Raw genomic sequence first — 18,043 nt, 5'->3', positions numbered from 1 at the left:
GTAATGTCCATCATTACAGTCAGTACATATTCTGTCTGTGCAATTGCTATGTGATCATGTAGATGTGTCTAGAACATCACACAGCTGCTGTTCTCTGTTGATTTGACTAATTATATAGATGCATTGCAGTTTTGCACGGCATGAATTTCTGCAGATCTGCACACTCATTTTGTTACTATTCGCACACACACAGGAGACACACATGAAAACAAACTCCCAAATGAATGAGTACAAAAACATAATGAATGCAGACACTGGCACTGTTTAGGTCCACTTGTCTCTTTTAGAGCAAGGGTCACAGCAAATCAATACAGAGTTGTTCTGAATGATTGTGTGTATGAAACATTTCTATCCTGATGGGAGCGGTCTATTCCTGGAAGACAATGCCCCCACCACAGGGCACAAAGGATCATTAAATGGTCTGAGTATTAAAATGATGTGACTCATATGCTAGGACCTTCACAGTCGCCAGATCCCAATGCAGGTGAACACCTATGAGAGATGTTGGAGCGACATGTCAACCCGCGATCATCAAAACACCACGCAAGGGAATATCTTTTTGGCAGAATGGTGTTCATCCAATAGAGTTCAGAGCTGTGGAGAGTCGATGCCAAGGTGCACTGCAGCTGTTCTGGTTGCACATGGTGGCCCAGCACCTTACTAAAACACTTTATGTTTGGTTTTCCTTTCATTTTTCACCAGTCTGTATGTCTGTTGTTTTTTAAACAGATGCAATATGAGTTAAAATTCATACTATTGTCACAGGGTATATTTAATATAATTAAATGGAATGCTCAAATGACCTGTTGTCTTTTACTCATGTTTTTACAGGTTTGCCGCTTCTCTGATTCATCCTTTTGAATCCTTAATGCTGCGGTGATGCATGTAATTTCTCCCCAGGGATTGTTTAAGTTCCATCTCAATAAGGATTGCAGTATTCTTTATTTGCATGTCGGTCAACAATCCAAATGCTTTTGACCATAAACCTGTAAACTGTAGCACCATGTCAGGCAATTGTTATATACTGCTCCAGGCATCACTCCCACATAGCCCTGTTCTATTAATCGCACCGAGTGTCGTCTTTGTTCTCAGCCCATAGAACCCACATGTATGTAAAGACGGTTGGCTGAGACTGCCAGTGTGCTGTCACAAAGAACAAAAAGCATGGTAACAAAACAGTATTGATTGCTGCAGATACGCTTTTCCTCTTGATTAAAATTCTAGGTCACAGCCCACAGGCTTCATCTCAGACACTTCCTCAAGAGCTGCGAGGCTGTGAACATAGAGCTGGAAACAGTGGAGAAAAGCAAGAAAACAAATACAGAGTGAAAATCAAGGAATGTTTAAGAAATAAACATGTATGTAAAGAAACAGTTTTCTTTAGCGCCAAAGGGTGGATTGTCTTTGTTTGATTAGTAGACTTACTTCTTTGTTTAGTGATCATTGTCCTGCTGCATTATCCAGCCAGTGGAAGTCACCCTGAATTGTCATGTAAGATACGTAGATAAACTTGGGGACTAATTTTCTCTTTGAGCAAGCAACCAATCAGATTTATTTATAAAGCATTTTAAAACAACAGAAGTGCTGGGCAACATGATGACTAAGAAACATTAGCAAATACAAAAAAGTCAAGACTGCTGTCAAATTCACACACAATAAAATCCTCTGCAACCAGGCATGTTACAGCTACGAAAGACAGCAGATGAAGTCAGCCAGACCGCTGCACAGTCTGCACATACCATAGGTTCTGTATGCTGCTGGCAGGAGGCGGCTCATGCTAAAACGAACTGGTATGATCCACTTTAGGGGTGTGTGATATTGTATTAGATGCTTCTTTGGGGCAAAATGTTGCCTCTGTACACTGTTGAAAGTTAAACAGACCAGTCGTCTAATTTTTCCGAGAACCACAGGTACTGCAAAGACCTTAACAAGCAACAAACAATGCTAAATAAGCAGTATAAACAGGCAGTACACAATGCAGTCAGACAAAGGAATGCTCATTGTGAACAAGATTAATAGGAATAAAGATAGAGTACTTAAAAAGAGAGACCTGTATGGATCTGTATAATCTGTACAATGTATATTTACAGGTGTTGCACTGAGGGTTATTGTCCAGTCATACTGTCATGAGTTAAGTGTTCATCAGAGTGACAGCCGGGGGAAGAAACTGTCTTGGCAGTTGTCTTGGCGCAGAGGAACCTGTAACGCTGTCCAGAGGGGAGGAGTTCAAACAAATTGTGTCCAGGGTGTGAGGGGTCTGCAGTGATCATCATCTTTTGGCTTTATAACTCAACATAATCAAAGAATTTTAATCTAAAACAATGCAATAATCAACTCTAATAATCAACAGATGTTTACATTTGCCCTTTACCTTTTACACCTTCTGTGCAGCGACCATCTGTAGAGCCTGAGGTAAAAGTGTGATGCTGTTGCAGTATACTGAATGTGAGACACTCCTGCTTTGGGAGAGAGAGAAACTAGGTGCTAAGTATAATTTCTTATCTTTTCATTATTCTAGGTTGTGGCCAGCACCAGGCAACAGAAGCGCTGTGGAGTGTGTGGACCCAAAAAGGACAGAAAAACACAATGTACATGCATCAAGTGCAAGACATGATAAAATGTAATCTAACAAAGGTAAAGGGCAAATGTAAACATCTGTTGATTATTAGAGTTGATTATTGCATTGTTTTAGATTGTTGAAAAAATTAACTGGACTAGATTTCTAGGTCAAAGACGTTTCACCTCTCATCCAAGAGGCTTCATCATTTCTGACTGACTGGTGTTGAGCTGGAGATATTTATCCCCTCGGTGGTGTTTCAGTCCTTTGAAGGCCAACAATGTCCCTTAACGACTGAGTCATTATAGTGCAGTGCACAGACATTGTTTTAGATTAGAATTCTTTGATTATGTTGAGTTACAAAGCCAAAAGATGATGTGGGTTCAGGACACCCATGAAGCGAACACCACCAGTGTAAACAAAACATGAACAGAACAGTTATAAATTTACAAGTAATGGATTATGTACAGTAATCTTATAAAACACTAGTGCAATGGGATGAAATAGAATGAAATAGTGCAAAATAAGAAGATAAGTTCCATGAGTGAACAGTTCAATGGATGTATATAGTACAAGTTAAATATACAGTATTTGCATATGTACAGTGTGCAAATGAATAACAGAGCAGTATTCTGTGAGTATGTGCAAATTTACAGATCACTTCAGTAATATGTATCTCATGCAGATCTGAAAAGTTTCAAATAGCCTCAGTCCAGTTACAGTGCTGACACTTAAGTGTCATACTTTTTCACCTCAGTATAGTGCTGTTCCAAAGTGAACGAATCAGTGTATATTCTAGAATATTTAGAACATTTGATACAAATCGAGTTTATGCTGGTATATATCTAAATAGCTATATGTTGCGTGCAAAAGTCTGACACTAACAAAGGCTTTCACATTCTCCTGTCTACTCGCCTTTTATATGATGCCAACCAAACTACCAGCTAAATAGCATTTCAACAACAAATAGTGTTAAAAACACATCTGAGTACTGTGTGACAAAGTTTAGCTTGAAACAGTGCAGCAGTAAACACATGTTTTGCCCTCAAAGCTTACTGTAGCTGTATGTACTGCTGCTGCTGGCACCATTTAGTGCATCAGGATCAGTACAACATATTCAAAGTTGTTCAAACTTGCTGCGCTGATGCTGGTCTCACATTCTGTATAGGCACACTCTCCCTCGACACTTCCCGTATGTGTTAATAGAGATGCAGCATTTCTTTAAAACTCGCCACCAGCCTCAGAAAATCCAACATGTACTTCTCTTTTCTGCCACCAGGCATGGTATGCAGATGTAGAGAAGAAATCAAACACATTGAAAGTATTGTCTCAGACCAGATTAATTAATAGTCTGTTTTATGTGCAGTACAATATTTAGGCTACTCAAAGATCATCATGGTATTGATGTTTTTAAATGCAAGCTTAAAACCTACCTTCACAACTTCACATTACAGAGACAAATATGTACTTTTCACTGCACTTCATATATTTGATACAGTTTGTTAGACTACTTTTCGGTATCAGAGAAATAAAACAAAATACAGTCCTAAGACTTTACTGATCCCCAGTGGAAAATTCAAAAGCTACCCAGTAGTATGTAAACTGAAGATAATGAGATGGAATAGTGATACCTGCAGGGAAAGCAGAGTAAAATGTGATATTATGGCCGGTGAACTATACATAATAGGCTATAATCAGTTAACTAATAGACTATCTTTTAGCTTGAAAAGAATAATTAGCTATAGAAACTCTAGAAGTAATTGTCAAAGCTTATAGAAAGGTTAGGTTTATGCCTAAAATTAGCTGTCTGCTGCCAGAGCACAAATAGGATGGTTGGGCGGCTCAGAATAACCGCTATACCAGCAACTGGCAGTGCAGGACATGCACTCATCCGCACCTCAGCTCTCACCAGGTCACAGTCCAGCCTCAACTTATGCAATGGAACTGGCAACACTCGAATACCCACACCACATATTAAAACAGAACCCCCAGTATTGTTGTCATCAGAAAATGGCAAAGCAGATGCGCCAGACAAAACGAACGAGTGTTTCACCTGTATCCCTTAGGATTTTTACTGGCACTTTTCCAGCATTGCCAACTAGTGAAACAAAACCCTCTGACACAAAAGGTAAGTAACTTGATAGATCTGTCTGATTACATGTCTTCGTTTCCACTAGCACACTAGACAAAATTATGTGAGCACATGCAGCCCGAACAGGTGTAGCCACACCTGAAACAGGTGACTTACCAAGTTGCGACATACAAACATCAGAAGACATGCCAGTTTTAAAAAACTTCAGAATCACCTTCAAAATAATCAGTGATTCTTAACTGTTCTCTATTGTACTGATCCAAAACCCTCTCTTTTGGGTTGGAGGTGAATCTTTTACACTCACCATAACTGAAAAATAAGCTTAACTAATGGAGAAAACCAGTGATTATACAAACCACAGTTACGTAACAGCTTCAAAACATGCAGACATGCAGATGCACAATTCATACAAATCCCTAGTTTCCCCCAAAACAAATTTCAAAGTGAACCCATTCTCCAGCCTAACCAGAGAATAAGCTCCAGTAAAACTCACAGTGAATGTGCAAATTGTTGTCTGTAATCTATACTGATCCTAACCTCAGAATATAGACAAAAATACTCCGGTAACAAGAACACAGTAAACAGCCACGAGCAGGCAACTAGGCAGGTAAGGGACTGTCACAATACATTTATCGTAACAGAGTACGGGTCCATCTATGCTTTTCCCATGGACCTCAAATCCTGATGCAGCAAGTGTTGCTATTTTAAAGTTATTTTACTGCTTGTATATGAATTTAGCCGTCCCTGATAGGCTAGTGGTTAAGGCGCAGCACTCTTGCCGCTGCGCCCCGGGGTTGAATCAGGGTTGCATCAGGAAGGGCATCCAGCGTAAAACACGTGCTAAATGTCAACATGCAAGTCGTCAGTGTGACGATTTGCTGTGGCGACCCCTAAACGGGAAAAGCCAAAATTGACTTTCTTTCATATGAATTTAGCTGCAAAGTAATACTGCACAGCTAATGTGGCTAAAAGTAGCTTGTATTAACTCAGGCTAGTAATATTGATGAACAGTCAGAATATAATAATTTATTAGACAAATTTCCTGTGAGTAATGGGTTGGATCAGGGTAACTTTGCTTGTTTATCTATCACTGTTGTAACAGCACTAAATTTTGCGTAAACAGTATGTTTCTCTATAGAGCAACACTGCCTAGGTGTGACACGTGGTGTGACAGAAGCACTTTTACTCTTGACATTGTTGGCAAATTGAGGCATTGATATCAAACATTTTAGCTCAAAGAACCATTGATAGGTTTCATGTGAATCAAAAGCTGTAGGTGTCCCACATTTTCTACATCACCATTACACTCTGCTGCACTGATGAGCTGTAGAAAGTCTGTATACACTGTTCTCACTAAGACTTTTTTGTTTTCAAGGGGCTACAGCTTGTCAAATTGAAGTTTGTAATTCTTCCTTCTAACAGTACATCACTCCTGGACCCACTGCAGGAATGACCCTCCAGCTGCTGCATCCATGTGTTCACTGCTGTCCATGGACGCACAGAATGGACATGTCAGAGGTAAAGATTTGTTACTATTATACAACTGCAAATCAGAAAAAGTTGGGATGGTTGGTAAAATTAAAACTGAAAATAGTGATGTGTAAATCACCTGTGTCCTGTGTTACATTGAAAACAATACAGCCGCACATTGTTTGATGTGATACCTCATTAGTTTTATTCTTTGTTCAAAATAAACACTCACTTCAATTCTGATGCAACACATTCCAAATAAAGTTGGACGGTCGCATTTCAGGGCCAGTAATGAGGTAAAACAGTGAAATGATGATTCCATTTGAAACAGGTAATGTCAACAGGTGACTGCATCATGATCTGGTACAAACGTGGCATCCAGGAAAGGCCGAACCCTTTAGTAGCAAATATGGGCCGAGGACCACCAGTTTGACAACATATGTGTGATAAACTTACTGAAATGTTTAAAAACAATGTTCCTCAAAGAAAGATAGGAAGGAAGCTTTTCGAAGCACAAATTACATCAAAGAAGACCCAGTACTGTTGCACACCTTAAGACTTGTTTGCAGGAAGAATGGGACAAAATGACACCGGGCACATTGAATCACTTGGTGTCCTCAGTCCCTAAACTTTGTTGCTGTTAAACTAAGTGTTGTGAAAAGAAACGGCAGCATCACATCATGGTAAATACTCTACTGTCCCCACTTTGTTTGTAATGTGTCGCAGCATTAAAATTGAAGTGAGTGTTTATTTTGAACAAAGAATATAATTGATGAGGTATCACATCAGATAATGTGCTGCTGTATTGTTTTCAATGTAACACAGGACACAGATGATTTACACATCACTATTTTCAGTTTTAATTTTGATTTTACATACCGCCTCAACTTTTCATGATTTGGGGTTGTAGATGCACACAATGTTGCTAAAGTTTTGGAAAAGTAATTTCATTGCTCACAATAATGCACATGAAAAAAGATACAAGTACTACAGATACGAAATTTAACAACCACTTTCCAAATGACACCACAAAATTCTTATCACATCTAGCTTCATCAGCACTGGAAGAGGGAGGAAGTGTTGTGCTCCAGTCAAGTGGCGGTCTGAAGTGTCCAGGAAGGTCTTGGGGTGTCCACAGGTAGACACGTCAGGACAGCTCCTCCAGCAGCCGACGCAGCTTCAGTGAACAAGAAACCCTTCATCCCTAATCTATCATAAAAGTGATGGATTAGCTACTTTTTAAAAACTATAGCCTACACCTCCAGTTTATATTTCCATTGTATTTTCTTTAAATAAAGTGCTTTATTTTTAAGGATTTTTTTTGTCATTTTTAAAAGTAGTAGTAAGTTTATTAGTAAGGGTCCTGTGGAGAAATATTTTATGTAGCTGCTGTACTATGTTAACCAGGTGATATGAAAACCTTAATATCTTGCACGTAGAAGAATTTAAAAAAGGTTCATCCAACATTCTGGCTAGGCACATGTAAAATTGAATTTGCTGGGAGTCTGTAAATATTATATTTCTCTGTTTGACAGTAAAACTTTATTAGTGTTAATATATTACACCATAAAGTATCCTAAATAATCTGAAGCTCTGACAACATTTTAAGCATAAATATGGGAAGAACTGTCTGAGAAATAAACATGAAAATACCTACAAATTTGTAATTGCAACAGTATTCTGTGAGAAGCGGTGCATTATCTGACAGAAATGCAGGGGTGCCAATATCTTTGACCATGGCTGTGCATTTACATTTATTTTACAACACACCCAATCTTGGGAAAACGTAAAAAAAAAATAATAATAAAGACATAGTGTCAGGATGACATGCATTTACAGTTGGTGAAAAACAATCCTCCACTCCACAGTAGCCTACCCTTTAAAAGATATTGTTTGAGCCTATTTTAATTCTACTATTCACTCTGCTACCAATAATTATATTTAATCTAACTCACCTTGATTCTGTCAGCACTTGCATGAGACCTAGATGCGACAGTCTCAACATTGAGTTGTTTCCTCTCGTCCCCACATTTCAGCCATTCTCTGGATGTGCGTTGCGACAAAGTGCTTGCTCAATCGGATTCAGGTCAGGTGATTGACTTGGCCATTGCATAACATTCCACTTCTTTCCCTTAAAAAACTCTTTGGTTGCTTTTGCAGTATGCTTTGGGTCATTGTCCATCTGCACTGTGAAGCGCCGTCCAATGAGTTCTGAAGCATTTGGCTGAATATGAGCAGATAATATTGCCCGAAACACTTCAGAATTCATCCTGCTGCTTTTGTCAGCAGTCACATCATCAATAAATACAAGAGACCCAGTCCCATTGCCAGCCATACATGCCCACGCCATGACACTACCACCACCATGCTTCACTGATGATGTGGTATGCTTAGGATCATGAGCAGTTCCTTTCCTTCTCCATACTCTTCTCTTCCCATCACTCTGGTACAAGTTGATCTTGGTCTCATCTGTCCATAGGATGTTGTTCCAGAACTGTGAAGGCTTTTTTAGATGTCGTTTGGCAAACTCTAATCTGGCCTTCCTGTTTTTGGGGCTCACCAATGGTTTACATCTTGCGGTGAACCCTCTGTATTCACTCTGGTGAAGTCTTCTCTTGATTGTTGACTTTGACACACATACACCTACCTCCTGGAGAGTGTTCTTGATCTGGCCAACTGTTGTGAAGGGTGTTTTCTTCACCAGGGAAAGAATTCTTCGGTCATCCACCACAGTTGTTTTCCGTGGTCTTCCGGGTCTTTTGGTGTTGCTGAGCTCACCGGTGCGTTCCTTCTTTTTAAGAATGTTCCAAACAGTTGTTTTGGCCACGCCTAATGTTTTTGCTATCTCTCTGATGGGTTTGTTTTGTTTTTTCAGCCTAATGATGGCTTGCTTCACTGATAGTGACAGCTCTTTGGATCTCATCTTGAGAGTTGACAGCAACAGATTCCAAATGCAAATAGCACACTTGAAATGAACTCTGGGCCTTTTATCTGCTTATTATAATTGGGATGAGGGAATAACACACACCTGGCCATGGAACAGCTGAGAAGCCAACTGTCCCATTACTTTTGGTCCCTTAACTGTTGTAATTCCTACACCGTTCACCTGATTTGGATGTAAATACCCTCAAATTAAAGCTGACAGTCTGCAGTTAAAGCACATCTTGTTCGTTTCATTTCAAATCCATTGTGGTGGTGTATAGAGCCAAAAATGTTAAATATTGGGACATTGACACAATTCTATGGACCTGACTGTATATATACTCCTCTGTCCAAACACCATGAGCAAATATCAATAAAGAGCAGACAGTAGTAAAGCTGGCGAGAGCTTAGCTTCTCACTAAGGCAATTAGCTAAGTGCAAAACAATGATGTCCCAGCAATCTGAGCTGATGGCCGCTGGATGAAAGGAACCACTCTCACCTAACGTCCTGATCAATATGTGTGTTTTCTGGTCGGCTGTGTCCCACAGCAATTATCACACACACACACACACACACACACACACACCAAACATGTTGGTGTATGGTGGACATGGGTTTCACTGCTTGGGTCAAAGTACATTTGACCCATACTCCTGCAAAGTCAAATACAAGATCCACTCTAGCCTCATCTGGTCTCGTTGACTCACACAATCTGCACACATACACCCTTGTTTGTCTTTCTCATTGACAAAATGCATTCCCTTGCCCATTACCCACAATCCTTAGAATGTCAGAATGTCCACAATTCACTGGTATCAAACTAAAATTTGCCCACTCAACCATGGAAAAAACGCACACACACCACCATGCAGCTGTTCATACTGTATGACACCGCATACATGGATTAACTATTAAAAAGAATAAGAGTACCACTCCTGTTAAAGTAAGGTGTCAAATATGTAAAATACAGGATTGACTGGCTGCATCTAGAGCACTGTGAAGGAGGTATATCACCCTGAATCACAACACAAATGCCTAATAACAATTTGGAAATCTTGTGTGGTGTACTGTGAACAAATCCTGAAATGATAATGATTTTTCACATCATAAATAATGACAATGCTCTATAGAGTCTTGCAACATACAGTAGGTGTTAACCAGGCAGGCTAAACTGTATTGCCTGAACACACCCCCAATACACGAACACACACACATCCATGCAGATGTTATACAGAGTGATGTTGGTACATACATACCTTGTCAAAGACTTGTTTGGTGGAAATGCAAAGAGTGCCTGTTCTTCTTGCTGCATTTAATGGTTGGCAAAGCAATGCATAGGTGCATTACCACCACCTACTGACCTGTGTAATGTAGTTCTAAATAGCCCTCTCTAAATGCACCCCCACTGGTGTTACAGGTGAGTAAATGTGTCATGATAGACGTATAAGTGCCGAACTGTATAGAGTGCCTAAATCAGGCAGAAACAAAATCTGTGAAACAGTTAGAGAGCTGCAAAATACACTGAAGGAGAGAAAGAGACAAAACAAAAGGGTTGATGTTTGTAGTAGAAAGAGATACAAATCTCTCTCTGGGTTTTCGGCATTTCCGATCTTTCCTCCACCGATGCCAGCCTCCAAGCAATCGACAACAAATCGTCAATTCTTCTAGTGAAGCCCATCACACCTCCATGCTCTTTTCCGGCTTCCAGCAACTCTAAGCTCACCAATCACTGCCTGCGACCTTGGAATCACCCGCTCCAGCCCCATGGCTTCTCCTATCAGCCTACAGCCCCCTACCTCAGCTCTGGGAAAGTTCCTCACTCACTCCAGGGTCACAGTGAGTTACGTTGCTGCTGAATTATAAACTCATTTCCTCTGTCCTTTTCTGTCACCTCAGACACCAGTCCCAAGGTACCTCTCCTGGGTGACCAATACTGACCTCCACCAAGGACCTCCTCCACACCGACCTCTTCCCCAACTCAGTCCCGTCCTCCTGGCTTTTTTTGATTTTGCAGACTGTTAATACCTCCCATAATAATTTTGTGTGGTTATAATACATTTCCATTGCCAGAACTAAGAGTCTGCTTGTCAGGGAGGTGAGTGACGCTCCTGTGAAGATAGAGTGAACCCAATTAAAGAGCCAGTCAGCTGAGGCAGTAGAACGGACTTTAATGTCCTTTGGTGATTTTAGCAGAAATACACACAGTCTTGGGGGATCAGGCAGAAGAGTGGTACTTAATACGGTCCAAGGTTGAAGTCTCCGGCAGGGCAGCAGGGAAGGCAAGGCAGAATCACAGGTTAGTTGAACAGGCAGGGTGTCGATCTCAGGTTGGCAGTCAGACAAGAAGAAGCAGGCTGGATCACAGGTCGTTGGAGCAGACAAGGGTCTGGTACCAGGAAAGCACTCAGGGAAAAATGCTGGAGAGTCTAGATAGGGCATAGAACAATCTGGCAGCTCCTCACAGTATGAGGAGCTGCTATATGCTGTGGTGAACAGGTGTGGGTGATTTGTGGCAGGTGAAACCAATGTGCATGATGAGATGAAGTTACCGGGGTTGTGGATGAGCTGGTGGCAGGAGGTACTTTCAGAGTAAAAGCAGGGAGAACCGGAAGCCAGCGGGGCAGGATCATGACACTGCTAACTGAGCCTAATGTGTTTCTCTCTCACCTCCTGACAAGAAACTGCACAACCATCACACTCTGAGGGGAAAAAACACAACTGTCTACGTTGTTTCTATTGACATAACTGTCAATACAAGTCCCCATTACCAGGATGGGATAATATAGTGATGATGTCTTGTAACTTGTGCCTGTTTGGGGTGAAAGACAAATGCATGAGACCACAGAAGGGTGGTTGGAGACCTACAAACAGCTGACATGTAGAGCGCTGTGGGGTGCTGAAAGACCAATACATTCATCACTGTTTTGTTAGTCCTACACTGCCTGATGGAATTGATTTCACTATTTTGAATATTTTGTGACCACATGCGAGATGCGAAGGAAGCTGGGGAGAGACACCGGTTATGGGATTTGTTGGACAACTGGATGCTTATGCCCTGGCCATTTGTAATGCATCGAAGCTCAGGGAGAGACACTGGCAAACAACATTGGATTTTGTTGGACCATCACTATATATTGGATTTAATTTCACTACCTGCTAACCCTACTGCTTCGTCAGATGATCAACCCAGACTATCAGGGGGCAGGAACCTGAGACCTTGCTGCCTTTGAGATGTTGGACCCTGGGGAGAGAGCTCACGATCGCCGGGCATCTTCAGGGCTACCACCGAATGTATAATTGAGGAGGTGAGTAGGCTGAGTGGGTGTAATGCTGATTGGTGAGGGAGAGCAGCAGGTGAGGACAAAGTAATGGAAGCACTGGAGGTGAACTGCCTGGCATAACCAACTCAGAAGTGGGCAGGTTGTCAATGCAGGGAGTGTAACCTCACCTGCATGGCATTGACAGGTCGAGCTGAGTTGGTTGCTAGCTGGTTGATGAGGCAGGAGTGGAGCCAGACCAGTGGAAGCTGGAGAGCTGTAGTGGGGCGAAGCAGGCTAGTGAAGATTGGTAGGTGGAAAACTGGCACCAGTCTGGACACAACCCGGGTTGTGACAAGGTGCCAACAGGAGTGTATGCTGATCTGCTTACTCTTTCTGTGATAAGGAACTACTGATAAGCAGAGCTGGCACAGGACTATCATCAAACGGACTTAGCTCTGCTGGCGTAGCCGGGCTAACAAGACTGGCAAGAAGCTGGAGTACAGGGGCAACGAGACAGGAACGCAAGTAGCAAGCTAGGAGCACAGAACACACAAGTTAGTGAGAGTTGCCCAGGGCAGGAATGACAGTAAATTGGACCTGACTGGCAACTGGGAGAGTGTCAACTAGGGTATATACAGTATGTGCTCAAACTGATTGAACAATGAATCACAGCAGTACCGGCAGCTCGCCCAGATGGAGTGGAGAGGCAGAGACCTACCGTCATGATGGTAAGGCTTTTGTTAAACTCTGCATGTCTATTAATGCGCTGTTTCTGAAGAGAAAAATGTTAGGCCTTAAACTGCTAATTTAAAATATGTGTTTTTACATTACCATCTACCTTCCTTATATGTGCAGAAGAAACATTAGCTTCTCCTAACCCTATTTATTGGATTAATATTTATGTTAAATTTAATTCATACCTCTAACAAAACTATTAGGCTTTACTTCCTTATATGTTGGTGTGAAACAACTGCTTTTCCATATGCTTAAGAGAATTTGTTACAATATTAATTTAATATTTATTTAATTTCACTTAATAACATAAAAGAGAATCAATTTGGTCTTAAGCTATTTATCTATCAAAAAACCTTTGACTATACTTCCTTGAAATTAAACCCTGACACTAACCCTTAATCTGCTAAGGAATGCTTACACTGGACTAGGACCCAAAATGCAGACCAGAGCTAGAACAGAGCTCAGAAGGTCTTCATTTACACAATAAGGTACAATGAACCAAAATGTGACTGTGATGCCAGGAGCACTCAGGGGAGTCAGACAGGCAGAAGAGAACTTGGGTGGAGCTGCAGGGCCAGGAACACACTGGAGGGTCGGCATGCCACTGGTGAGATCCAGAGCACAGGAAGGTACAGGTAACAGGAGAAGACTGGATACGGGCCGGTGCAGATGGAGGTCTGGGCGAGAAGGCGAGTGGAACCAGCAGAACATGAGTAGGTTTTGCCTACTGACCTGGACGTTCAGGTGAGTGGGAGCAGACAGGACAGGAGCGGAATAGTTTTGTCACAGGCCCAGGAGAGGTGAGTGAACAGGTGCTGGAGAGTAACTGCGTTGTTGGCAGTTCATTAAGCCAGCAGCGATTATGGTGAGCAGGAGTCACAACTGGCGTCGCTTGGTGTATTGATACTCACAGGTGAGTGAATAGGCACTGGAGCGCAACAGTGTCACTGGCAAGTCGGAACAACAGCAAATAGTGCTGAACAGAAAACCTCACTGGCATCGCTGGTGTTTTATGTACTCACAGCAGGTAATTGGGGCAGATGACATGCCAGCGCCACTGAGAATTAAGGAACCCACAGAACGGGAGACAAAGGTAGGAGTGTGGGCCGTGTCCAGAATCAGCGCCGATAAACAGGACAGGTAAGCAGGTATGGAGAGCAGAGTGAACAGTGTCATTCAAACATAAACTTCATCAATGGACCAGCAAATAACTGAGGGAAAGGGGGAGGTGTACATGGCCTGTAGTCCAGGAGAAAATGAGCAGCAGGTGGAAACAATGAACGGTGATAATGTACTGGGGTAAAACTGGGGCAGGTGAGGTGATGCAGGGTAACCAAAAGAAAAGCACTCAAACCTGGAAGTGGAGCTAAATCATAACATAATCCTGGCAAATGATTTAATATTTAGAGAGAAGATGGTGTCAATCTCATGCCTCTGTGTTAAATATGGAGCTCAAGTGAGGCCATGGTTAGCCTAGCTTCACATAAAAGCTGTAAGCAGGGGCAACAGCTTAGTTATGTCGATTACTTACCAGCACCTCTTAAAGGTTCAGGATTTTTGAGTCAGTGTTAAAAAAATATTGATGTGTGCCTGTGTACTTGAGAATAGGTCTTAGTCATTGCTGAAAAAAAGTAGAAAAAAAACAAGTCCAGGTTTTTTTTTTCAGTTTACTATGACCTGGACGACTGAGAATTTGCACAGACATGTCTTAGTCATTGTCACTTCTCCTACTCTTCACACTAACCCTGAAAGTTCCACCTGGGATGCCACTACGCTGTATAAAATGAGGGTAAAAGTACACTTTCATTCTGTTCAAAAACTTGCTCCAAAGTTTGCCTGGTGCTCAAATGCAGCCACAGCTGTCCCACTAAGCTAATTTGAGTCTGTATCTTTCAAAGTTACAGTCTATTTAAGACAAATTCCCATTTTTCTTCCATGGTTATTATGTCCATGCTGAGCTACAGTGGCGGGATCTTTTCTAGTAGCCATGTGTGAGTTTGTTGTTGTTAGCCAGTGTTTACTACTCAAGTTGTTAACATGAAAACAAGTTCATACCTTGCAGATTTGACAGCTTGAGTATTTTCTTTCAGTTTGTGATTTTGGGACATCAGTAAAACCTGTGTTTGGATTATATGTGTGTGTGTGTGACATTACAGAGTCACTCCAGCTTTTCTCCTGTTTTTTTTCTGCACCTTATGTGCTGTAATTGAAGTTGTGGCTGCGTTAATCCAGGATGTTCTGAAAGAAAGAAGTAACAGGCAAAACAGCTCTACAGATTTCATCTGAGAGACCCAAAAAGGACCAAGTTGTGCCTAATAGCAGTCAAAACGTAAATAAATAAACCTTTTGCAAAGCTGGGAAAATTATGTTTACATGGAACCCATTTCTAGAGCAGGAGAGGTGCTGTGAGAGAAACTGCATGACTGTGCCATCACTGGCTGAGCTCAAAACAGCTGATGAGAGGGTAAGTGCAAATAATGTGTGCAATCAACCAAACCCATGACATCTGTGTGTAAGATAATGTTCCGAAAAAGGTCACAGTAATGACAGTCAGCAGATCACCGAGAGTGTAACAGTGACACTGACTCAGCTTTATAAAAACACATGGTAGTATATGTAGTTATACCTCACATGGTCATGTAATGATAACCAAAAGGCTGCACTATTGATTATGTGTTTATGTGAGTAAAAAGCCAGTTGCAGGTAATAGAACATACATGCGGCCCTGCAATGGACTGGCGACCCGTCCAGGGTGTACCCCGCCTTTCGCCTGATGCCGCCTGGGATTGGCTCCAGCCACTCCTCCCCCACCACACACACGCGACCCCGTTCGGGACTTCGCGGTATGGAAAATGAGAGAGAGAGAGGACATATATGCTGCTCCTATAATGTATCCCTCCACCCAGCACAGCAAAGTACTGTCCAGGAAGATAAAAGAAGGAAATTTGTTTTAAATAGACTGTAACTGAAATAGACCAACTCAAATTAGCTTAGTGGGAAGCTACATTTGTCCTCAGCAAACTTTGGGGAATGTTTTTGCACAGAACAAAAGTTGTGAGTTTTGATCCTCAGTATTTCTGTGTTGCCACATTCTGGTTGAAAGAAATCAGGGTCAGTGTGTGACTAAGACCTACTCTCATGTACAGTATATAGGGATACATCAATATTGTTTTACCACCAACCTGAAAAATCCCAAACTCTTCGTTTAAACTCAGTTGTTAACATTGATTCATATGCCAATGGACAATGCAAAAATGGCAGTTGGTACTTAACGAGGACTTATGCATTGGAACCTGTTGAACTGACTGTGATAAATGATGGTACAAAGCACCAAACTTCATAAAAGTCAGGTGAGTTTGATCAAATACCTCTATCAGTACACTGTGACAGTATTTTAGGCACAACTTGGTATTTCTGTGACACTGAAAATCATCACTCACATAAGTTCAGTCAGCCAAATTGCAGCTTTAAGGAATTAAAATGTTTAAATGTATAGTTAGTGTAAACTGGTGCTACTGAAATTAACTGATTTTTGTGAGCAGGGTGTCAAGTAATGCTCCAAACACTGATTGTACCTTTTGATCTGGTTTTACCCCCTCATTGGTGTTCCTCTTGTTGTCCGGCAGATTTTGATCTGTGAAATTCTAAGAACAACATCCTGACCTTTCTATGCCCTAAGCACATAGACAGTTTTAGGGACAGCACCTCTTGCTCATGTCTCATCTACCCTTGTGACAGGCAGTGTTGCTATGCAACCTGGCCTTGTTCCTGTTTGTGGTTTCCTGTCTATTTCTTACAGCCTACATAGGTTCTGTTATTGTCAGCTCCAAGTCTCCTATATTCTTAAAGACAAGTGAAATGGTTAACTGAAAGGCAATTATAAAGCATGTGATACTAAAATAAACATGTAGATATATTTGCTAATGCAGATTATAATACCAAACATAGAAGGCCAAGCATTTCATATAATGTTGATAAATGTTGATAATATAAAGCCAAAACAATAAGACCTTATACCCACTCACAACTCTTCTTGCAGTTTAGTCATCTCAGTCTACTCCTGCGCTTGCTTCCTGTTTATCTGAGTCCCTGCACTTAGACACATACTCACACACAGCATTTCAATTGCACAGGTCAAGCCATTACAAAGGTCAAGCAGATTAAACAATCTTTTAAGCAGTTTTGCAAATACATAACATAGCACTATATTGTTTTATCAAGAATTTCTTTCTACAAATTACTTTGGAAAAACCAGTTGGAATGCCATGACTATGCACAGGTTCAACAGTCCTGCTTGCTAGTAGTTTTCCCCTGCTTCCATTTACTTTAGCAAGCCAGCTTGTTCCCAAGGCAGAGCAGAAACTGTACTCATTCACAGCGATGATCTCATGAGGAAAAAAAGAGCTTTTCTGGGCTTTAGAAATGTTTTACAAAGATTAGAACTCCATGGCTTAAAAATACGCAATAGAAAGAGATTGATAGATTGATTTTGTTTGCAGTTTGAGGTGTCCTGTCAACAGTTTTAGCGATGTCTCTTTTATCGTTATGGTCTATAGAAAAATATGTCTTGGGCCGCATGAGGATTTTTTGTTGCAGTGGCCTCTGGGCAAAACTGGCTGAATGGCTGGGTGGTGGCACTAAGGGCTTGGGCAAAACATAATGAAACCATGATGGTTTTGCTAATCATAGTGTCATATTTATGACAGTTTCCAAGATGACAGAGTTTCAGCTAGCCTGCTAGAGAGCCATTGTGTTTGTGTCTGTTTCCGTGACATCAGAGGTGCGTGAGACTTGGTAGTGCAACGTATGTTGTTGCTGCAATTCATCCTGCAACCTGTTGGTTGGGGGATTTGTTCTTCTAAAACTAAGCTGAAGAACATGGCTTATCATTTGTAGCCCCCAGACTCTAGAACAAGCTACCATTACATGTTAGCTTGGCTCCTTCACTGACTGTGAAGACATACAATACTGAGATACTTGCACTGGCTTTTTAAAAATTTATTTAT

The 18,043-nt window shown here is 41.4% G+C and overlaps 1 long non-coding RNA gene across 2 annotated transcripts; it reads left to right on the top strand.

Annotated features, from left to right (window-relative positions):
* The first annotated feature begins 2,451 nt into the window (after nt 1-2,451).
* Nucleotides 2,452-7,375, top strand: LOC109959648 (uncharacterized). 2 transcript variants are annotated; one of them, XR_002274866.1, is made up of 3 exons: nt 2,452-2,634; nt 6,072-6,167; nt 7,170-7,375. It is a non-coding gene; the product is annotated as an uncharacterized LOC109959648 (long non-coding RNA). The 2 variants fall into 2 exon arrangements; XR_002274867.1 differs by lacking the exon at nt 2,452-2,634 and adding an exon at nt 4,610-4,685.
* The last annotated feature ends 10,668 nt before the right edge of the window (nt 7,376-18,043 follow it).

The sequence above is a fragment of the Monopterus albus genome, unplaced genomic scaffold (genome assembly GCF_001952655.1).
Source record: "Monopterus albus unplaced genomic scaffold, M_albus_1.0 scaffold40.1, whole genome shotgun sequence".
NCBI classification, from domain to species: domain Eukaryota; kingdom Metazoa; phylum Chordata; class Actinopteri; order Synbranchiformes; family Synbranchidae; genus Monopterus; species Monopterus albus.
This window is presented reverse-complemented; position numbering and strand designations above follow the sequence as displayed.